We start from the raw sequence: 8,888 nt of genomic DNA on the forward strand, positions 1-8,888 counted from the left end.
TCCCTGGGCTCAGGTGATCCTCCCACCTCAGCCTCCCAAGTAGCTGTGCCTTGGAGAGTTTAGATAACCTGCTAAATGTTCACTCCTGTTGGGTGATGGTGCTGGGGTTTGAAGCTGAGGACTTCAGGCATGTTGTGTGGACTCTCCTCTGCTAGTAGCTGAGGGCTACCGGTGTGGACTCTGCTTCCTGGGCAGCTCAAAACGCTCCAAGGATTCTGATCTTAGAAAGTCTCCTGGGGGTTTGGGGAGAAGACAAGAGGTTGGGCTGGCTCCCAACCAAAAGCCTTGGAGACACTTTCAAGATAGTCTGGGAGCTGGGACCACAAAGAAGATAGATGAAAACAGGTAGCCGGGGACTGGGGATCCACAGCCGGGTGATGGGAGAAGAAATCCTGCTACAATATAGCTACTGGGAGCATGGCCTTGGGAGGTCGACTTCCTGGGTTTGAATCTCACCTTAGCCACTTCCTAATTGTGAATTCATGGACACAGTTTCTCCAGCTATGAAATGGGCTCATACAAGTAGCTGCCTCAAAGCATTGTGAGAATTAAGTGAGATATATAGAAAGTGCTTAGTAAGTATACATAGTGAGCCCAGCAATAAATATTTGCTGTTATTTCAGTAAAGGAGTTTTCGGATGAAGCTCTGAAGTCTTTCTGTTACCCTCATTGCTGCCTGCTTCCTACAAGTGTGGTGCATTGGCATGTTTGGAGTGTGTGAAGTGTGGACACGCTCATGAGCAAGCCAGCTTTGCCCTATGGGAAAAGGAATACATGTCAAAGGAATAATGCTGTGACTTGTGACTTCTTCCTCAGGACATGAGAGGGTGTTGAGATAATTCACAGCTACTAAGCATCTCCTGGATGCTTGCCAGCACAAAATGTTGGGGTCAGCTAGACCTCCCTTTGCCCATGGTGAAGAAAGAGCACCTTTCTCGAGAGGAGGACTCTCCCCCAGGATACCACCCTGTGGGCATGGCATGAATGGTCTGGCATGGCGGGACGGACGAGCAGTGTACCCACCTGTCCCAGGTGGGCTGGAACGGTACCAAGGGTAGAGGCAGGATTGGAGAGCCACTGTTCATCATGGCCAAAGAGTGGACTGTCCACTGCAGGTCGCAGAGGAAGAACACAGGGAGCTTCTTTGGGCTTCCTAAACAGAAACTAGTTCTATTTGCAATTCATTCATCCTTACTGCTCAGTCTTTGGAATGGACATTTACAAGCCAGAGATACTTGAGGGTGGTTTTCTCAGACTTGGTGCATCTCCTAGGAGGTGATCCTAGCTGGAGGTCAGGCCAGAATGACTCCCGGGAAGCCAATTTTATCCTGACCAGTGGGAGCCAAGGGAGCACTTCAGAATGAGAGCACTCCGTTGTTTTGTGGCGTGAGGGAGCAGTCAAGTAGGGTTGATTTGGGGCTGAAACTAAAGAGAAAGGAGGTTTGGGACCAGATCTTGTAAGATGGTCTCCCTTTTGTCCTGTTTCTCAATCATAGATCACGTGTTACAAACAGCCTGGACGCTGAGACTTGGAGCAGAGGAAAGCAGCTCCCTGGATATTTCTGGCGAGAATTATAATAACTCACAGAGGAAGAGATTTTGTCTCACAACAGGGAGTCTCAAATTAGTCAAAGACTTGGAATGGTTTTCTGATAAATGAAATGTAATCAATTATGGTGACTTCTTTTGGGAATTTTATTGACTTATTCCTTCCTCCTTGTTTACTTTGGATTGCCACTTGGGTCAAGTGTGAAGTTGTTGATCTTACCCCATCAGCCTGGAATATGTGAGCACATCTGTGGCCATGATACAGAACACAAATGGCCTGATCTAAAACGTGGTGCTAAGTAAACCACATAGTCAAAGAGGTACAAACTGACTATCATCTTGAGCCAACAGGAAGTGATTTTTTAAGTGATGGTTTGAAAAAGAATATGGCAGCACTAAATGTTGAAGCAACCGCAACTCTCCTTTATGGCTGGTGGGAATGTAAATAAATAAGAGCACTTTAGAAAACTGTTTGGCCATTTGTCCTAAGGTTGAACATGTGAATACCTTATGTTCCAGCAATTCCAGTCCTACGGCGTGTATCTGACAGAAATATATACGCGTGCACAAGAGAGATGTACAAGAATGTTCATAGTTACACTACTCAAAAAAGCCAATATATAGACACCTGTTTTGCACAGCTTCAAAATCATCTTGTCCTGATTTTTGCAGGCATTTGTTTCTTGCAAGTATAGTCAGTGATGCCTTGCCTGGGGCCTGCACCATATTGATTTCCTGCAGTGCAGCTTTTTTGACTTGAGATTTTCCAGGACAACTCATGTATGTGTAATCTAGAAGAACAAGAGAATTTTGCTGGTGGCGTCGTCCTTGACCAATGGGGGGCAGGAGCAGATGGACAATGGACCAATGTTTCCATTGTCTATGTTTCCATGGTAACATGGCTGCTGTAAATGATCCTGCGGCTGATTTCAAGCTACCATTTAACACGTGGCCCACAACATTTCTGAGTATTTTATCATTGGCTCTTATGAGCCGGTATGATCTGGCTCAGCATACTACCTGCTCTAACCAATAGCTGCCATGTGAGAAAGTGGTTCCAGTGTGTCCTGATCTTGGACTTTTTTTCAAGGGGAGCCAGAAATCTGGATTTGCATGTGAAAACTCCTGATTTTTAAATTATATCGACTAGTTCAAATTTTTCAAAAACATTTGACAAACCAGGAAAAAAAAAAAAACAAAACTCAACCACATCTGCAAGCTAGATTTAGCCTATAAAATGCCAAAATTCTTTCCCCCCTTTGGTGTACAGACTAAATCTTTTGAGGAGGGCCTGTCAGCCTCAGTGACGAAGCACAGTTTTTTGCATAGACAGAGTTCGGGACTTAATCTGCATGGCCGTATGGTGTTATGAACTCAGTCTTAACTGGGGATTGAGTAACTTGGGTTCTAGTCTCAGTTTTCTATGAAAATTACTTTACTTACCTGGACCTCAGTTTCCCCACATGCATTAAGACATCTTCTGAAGAAGTTCTTCTCATATCAGAACACCTAGGATTATATGAGTATAAAATTATGTTAGGTGCTTCTTTGGGACTAAACTCCTCAGTGGTGCAGGGAGAATTGAAGGTTCTTGGTTGTTGGACAGAGATTCTAGGCTTGCAGGCTGCAGCTGTCTCTCCTTCCACTCCCTTCACTCATAAAAGAGAAGCTGTGGCTTTCCCCAAGCCATCGTTCTAACACTATCCATTTGACTGCTGGGGAAGCCCGGGCCTGATGCTTTGTGGTCCTCAGACTTCTTGAGAAAAAGTCCACTTTCTTAAAATAAAACATGATGTGGTAGGGAGACTTCAGCCCTGGCATTGTTACCCTGGGCTTATGATGTGGCTCTGCCACTTCTTAACTAGGAACTTCATCCTTACTTTTGTCATAGGACTTCCTGCCTCACGGAAATTGCGACAAGAAGCATCCACTGTTTCAAGCGTCTAACATGGCCTCTGGCATATAGTGTGAAATGAACACTAATTACCACCATCCTTGTGATTTATCAAGGCGTTCACCTATGGAGAAGGGCTGGGTGGCCAGCAGCCCAAATATTCATTAAAATTTGATCTTATGTCTCCTTGTGTTTAATTTGGTTCAATTTACTCTGATATTTTAGAGATTCTGCCAACATTAATATTTCTGCAAGATCCGGACAGGTCTGGACACAGAGATTCTGATTTAATCCAAATTTGTGGGCTGAGGAATGCTTCCAGAGAGAGATGCTACTATATATTCTGCTGAAGAAGATTCACATAGCAGGAAGAAGAAGATTTAAACTTTGATTATTTGAAGAGGCAATGAAGTAGTCTAATCTGTGCTATTAATTTGTTTAAAGATAACATGTGCAAGTTCCCTAAAGACAGCATAAGTAACTATATATCAGAGTCTGAGACAAAGGGAAAAATCAGTAATACTGATCTTGCATTTATTTAAAATTTTGATATTTTGTGCATCATGGAGTTTTCATTAATTTTGATTTATAAAATGTTGCATTCAACTCTTTTTTTCTTTTTCTTTTCTTTTTCTTTTTCTTTTTTTTAAGACAGAGTCTTACTCTGTTCCCTAGGCTGGAGTGCAGTGGTGCAATCTTGGCTCACTGCAACCTCTGCTTCCTGGGTTCAAGTGATTCTCATGTTTCGGCCTCCTGAGTAGCTGAGATTACAGACACGCACCCACCATGCACAGCTGATTTTTGTATTTTTAGTAGAGACAAGGTTTCCCATGTTGGCCGGGCTGGTCTTGAACTCCTGACCTTAGGTGAGCCGCCTGCCTCGGCCTCCCAAAGTGTTGGGATTACAGGCGTGAGCCACCACGCCTGGCCCCTAATTCTCACTTTAATCTTACTGTGCTAAGTAGCTTGATATATGACTAGGCTTCTCTGGGATTCTGTTTCTTTGATTTTAAAATAACGTAGAAATATATTTATACTTTTTGCAAAATTATTTTTGAATACCTAAATGCTTTCTAAAATTATTATATTAAAATTTCATTTTAATTACTGATTTTTTTTTTTTTTCTTTTTGCATCGCCTGTAAGTCCAAGGACAATTAGTAAGAGTGTTTGGTTGCAAACAACAGAATTCTCTGTAGCTACATCAATTGTAGTGACTGAACTGTATTGGTTTTTACACAGAGTACCTAGGACAGTTGGACAATCATGCTTGGAGGCTACTGAGCTGGATACCTTAATTATTGCTCCAGGAGAGTCTCTGCTGTTATAGCACAGCAGGGGAACTACCACTGGAACCACCACAACCTTGGACTCTGCAAACTAAGTGTCTCTCTGTCACCCTCATCAGAATTCCTCCACTCTGCACTCTTTCTTACGCAACGCTCTCCTACAATCAAAGTCTGGCACGGTCTATCTGAAGAGGCCAGGGCCCTGCTTGTGTCCAGCTACAGACAACTTAGGAAAGTGAGTTTCTGGCTTCTTTCTGGAGAAGTGGGATTCATAAATCTGGTCATCTTCAAACCAAGGAAGGGTACTGAGAAATTGCTAGGCAGCCGGATGACTGGAGCTCATATGAGTGCATTTTTTTCTGGATAACTTTGCAGGGTGCCACGTGTAATTGTGCAAGCGGTACAATATATACAGGCCCCACTGCCATGGGGTCATTTCTGCTGGTTCAGGCAGTATCATGGGCGTGTGTGCAAATATGAGGACAAGGGACTAAATGCACATGTGGAGAATCACTCTCCTCTTCCCTGAAGCCACATTCATACTTCAAGCCACCCCTTTCCCCTGTCCCTCCTGGGAGAAAGGTTGGAAGCAAAAGTGTTTGTGAAGATTCAGGCTGAGATACTTACTTCTGGTGTCCCCATCGCTCACTTGAACCCATAGATTTCCCCCATTTTCTTACCGTAATCTGCTAATAACGTGACTGTCCTGCCCCACGGGATGCTCTCTGGACTCATTAAGTCTGAAAATGCTTGGGAAATGCATCTGCCAAAGCCTACAGCCAACTGTCATTATTATCATCTGCTTACAGACGCTCTCCCAGGCAGCAAAATATTTTCAAGCTCTAAAATCCTGGCCCTAGCCCATCCCTTTATTTTCATCTTACCTAGCCTGGGTAGATTCTCTGTAGGACACACAGACTCAAAATCAATGTCCCATCTGTCTCTTGTTTACAGCTTATCAGGTGCCCAGGGCACCAACACAAGGAGGTGTGTTGTGAAATGAAACAGTGAATTCTCTGGGAGCGTTTCCTCTTCTGAACTGATTTAACTTTAGCTCTCTGAAGCTTTCTCCTCCTTTGGCTTCTGAGAATGGTGTGCTGGTTTGAGAAGCAAGAACTTTCCATTGGCATAGCTATTAATATTGACCAATATGGACTTCTTGTGCCTTGCTCCAGTTTGAAATTTATGAAGATGGCTGCCTCATTGCATGTGTGTGTGTCTGTGTGTGTGTGCATGTGTGCGTGTGTAATTGCTTTGCTCCTTCTTTTGCATGTGAGTAGATCGAGCTTAAGGATCAGCACTCATCTCTGTCTTCCCACAACAATGCCTCAAAAAGGGGAGGGGGGTCATGAATGTTTCAAAAATAACTTACATTTTTTATGCATAAATCTTCTTTTGCTCCTTCTTTCCTTTCTTCCTTCCTTACTTCTTTCCTTCCTTCCTTTCTCTTCCCTCTCTCCAATCTGTTTCCTCTTCGTCTCCCTTTGCCTCATCCATGCCCCATTCTTTCTCCCCCAACTCCAGGACTGTGTGACTTTTCTCTTTGACCTTTTATCCTCACTGCTTCTTTGGCTATGATTTGAATCTGGGTCACTAGAATAAGTGTGTCCTTCCTTTCATGTAGACTATACAGGTTGACTGCTTTGTAGATTTTGGCATTTTGTAGGGCATCATATGGATGCAATTTTTCTGGATAACTTAGCAGGGTCCCACATATAGTTGTGCAAATTGTATACTGCACACAGACCCCTGCCGAGTGAGCAAATGGGGTAAAAATCTAACCCATGCTACTGTCTCCAAACTGTGTATCCTGGGCAAGTGCTACATCCATTGAAGGAAGAGTCATGCTTTTGTAATTTGGTGACTAATCATGGCTCAGTCCTAGCAACCAATTATGCACACACAAATAGGCACTGCATAATTGTTTACCACACCACATTCCCTCAAGTCATCTGAATTTACATACTCTCAAAACTCACATGGCTTCCAGCGGTGCACATCCCCAAATTCCCTTTCAAGGCAAGTTGGTGGTCGAAAATCACACTGCTGTTATTTCACCCCCATCACATTTCATCAGATGTGAGTTGGTTTTTCTACAGAAACGATGTGACAAGCAGTGATTATATCCTAAGGGTGACATCACAATCGCCCATTTAAGCTATTATATTGTTGAAAATTGTTTATTGCGAAGGAAAGATATAAGAAAACACTATTTTTCTATATTACTATTTAAACAATCATAAAAACAATAATCCTAAGTAAGATGTTATTTTGGAAAGATTGTATAATTTGAAAGAGGCTAGCCTTCAAAAGAATAGCAGGTTTAATTAGGAGAGCAGAAGGAGGCAATCGAAACCTCTGTGGGGATGCTGATATACTCCACAGGTGTAAGATTCTGACAAATTTCAGAGGATGCCAACTAGGTTCTTTGTTTAATTTAATTTCATTGCAAACCCCAGGGTAGTTAAATCTCTAGAACTGTTCTTAGATTTATTAAACTTAATACAGCTTATTTCTTGGCTTACAAAAGGGACCAAGAAAGAGAGGGAATAACACTTTTCAAATGAGGTAAATAGGCAACAGTTGGAAGAAACTAGGAAGATAATTGAAATGCATGTCTCACCATGCATGAGAAGGAAATTAGCTAGCATGGAAAGAGCTGAAGTGGAAGCAGTGAGTGTACACGCTCCTCATGAAGTTAGCAGGGCATATTAGTCCTTCTCACACTGCTATCAAGAACTACCTGAGACTGGGTAATTTATGAAGAAAAGAGTTTAATTGACTCACGGTTCCACAGGCTGTGCAGGAGGCATGGCTGGGGAGGCCTCAGGAAACTCACAGTCATGGCAGAAGGTGAAGGGGAAGCAAGCACCTTCTTCACATGCCAAAGAAGGAAAGACAGAGACAGAGAGAGAGAGAGAGAGACAGTAAATAAGGAAGTGCTGCACACTTTCAAACAACCAGATCTCGTGAGAGCTCACTCACTATCATGAGAGCAGCAAGGGGGAAATCCACCTCCATGATCCAGTAACCTCCCTCCAGGTCCCTCTCCCAACACTGAGGACTACAATTCAACATGAGATTTGGGTGTAAACACGGAGCCAAACCATATCACAGAGGAGACCATGTAAGGCCCTGGAGAACATGTGGGGCTGGGAAGGGCACAGGTGTAATGTGCTGGGACTGATGTTTCTGAAAGGACCAGTCTGGCTGCTGTGTTTGTCAGGGATCAAGGTGGAATGTGAGCAATGTACTGGATTACAGCAGAACCCAGAATATGAACTGGGTTATATTCTGGACAAATTTTAAAGGTAGAACCATCAACATTAGCTCATGGTTAGTGGTACCTTTGACCCAATGGATTGGTTGACTACGGAGGAGTAGAAGGGAAAGTAAGGAGGAAGCTCCCTGGCTGGGCTTCATGGAAAATGCTGAGGAGTAGAGTTCTTCGCTCAGGGCTCTGTCTCCCTGTCTTGACATAACTGCAGCAGTGTGGGCAGGAGGGAGTGATTGCGCTCTGAACTAGACTCATTCACTCATCTCTCTAGTCTTTCATTCACAAATACTTAGTGAGGGCCTACTATGTACCTGGCGCAGTGCTGAATTCTGGGAAGAGAGACAGCTAGTGAACAGGTTCCTCACCCATGGAGCTCACAATCTAACCAGAGTCATGCACTAAAAATGACATTTTGGTCAATGACAGATCACTTATACAGTGGTGGTCCCGCGAGATTACAATACTGTATTTGGACTGTACCTTTTCTATGTTTAGACCTGTTTATATATATGCAAATATTTATATTGCATTACAGTTGCCTATGGTATTCAGTACAGTAACCTGCTGCACAGGTTTGCAGCCTGGGAGCAAGAGGCTACCCTATATAGCCTGGGTGTGTAGTAAGCTATACCATCTAGGCTTGTGTAAGTGCACTCTATGATGTTCACACAATGTCAAAATAGCTTAAGGACAAATTTCTCAGGGCATATATCCATCATGAAGTGATGCACATAGCATACTGGATTGTTTTATGGATGTGAGTAGGATTTCCCCACGTGCCCTATACCTTTTTACTTCCATTCAATTCTTCTCATGCTATTTCCTCCTGTTAAAATGTTTTCCTTTCCCTGAGGCCTGTTTTCACCTATCAAAGTCCTCAC

The 8,888-nt window shown here is 43.3% G+C and overlaps 1 long non-coding RNA gene across 1 annotated transcript in view; it reads right to left on the reverse strand.

The window, feature by feature from the left end:
* LOC105529057 overlaps positions 1–6,799 on the reverse strand; it is a 14,905-nt gene extending 8,106 nt beyond the window's left edge. The window contains exons 1-3 of the long non-coding RNA XR_001004443.1: positions 6,710–6,799; positions 2,992–3,057; positions 2,177–2,339 (exon numbers count right to left, since the gene is read on the reverse strand). This is a non-coding gene — a long non-coding RNA (uncharacterized LOC105529057). The remainder of the gene's footprint in view (positions 1–2,176; positions 2,340–2,991; positions 3,058–6,709) is intronic.
* Between the last annotated feature and the right edge of the window lie 2,089 nt (positions 6,800–8,888).

Source organism: Mandrillus leucophaeus, unplaced genomic scaffold (assembly GCF_000951045.1).
Source record: "Mandrillus leucophaeus isolate KB7577 unplaced genomic scaffold, Mleu.le_1.0 Scaffold119, whole genome shotgun sequence".
NCBI classification, from domain to species: Eukaryota; Metazoa; Chordata; class Mammalia; order Primates; family Cercopithecidae; genus Mandrillus; species Mandrillus leucophaeus.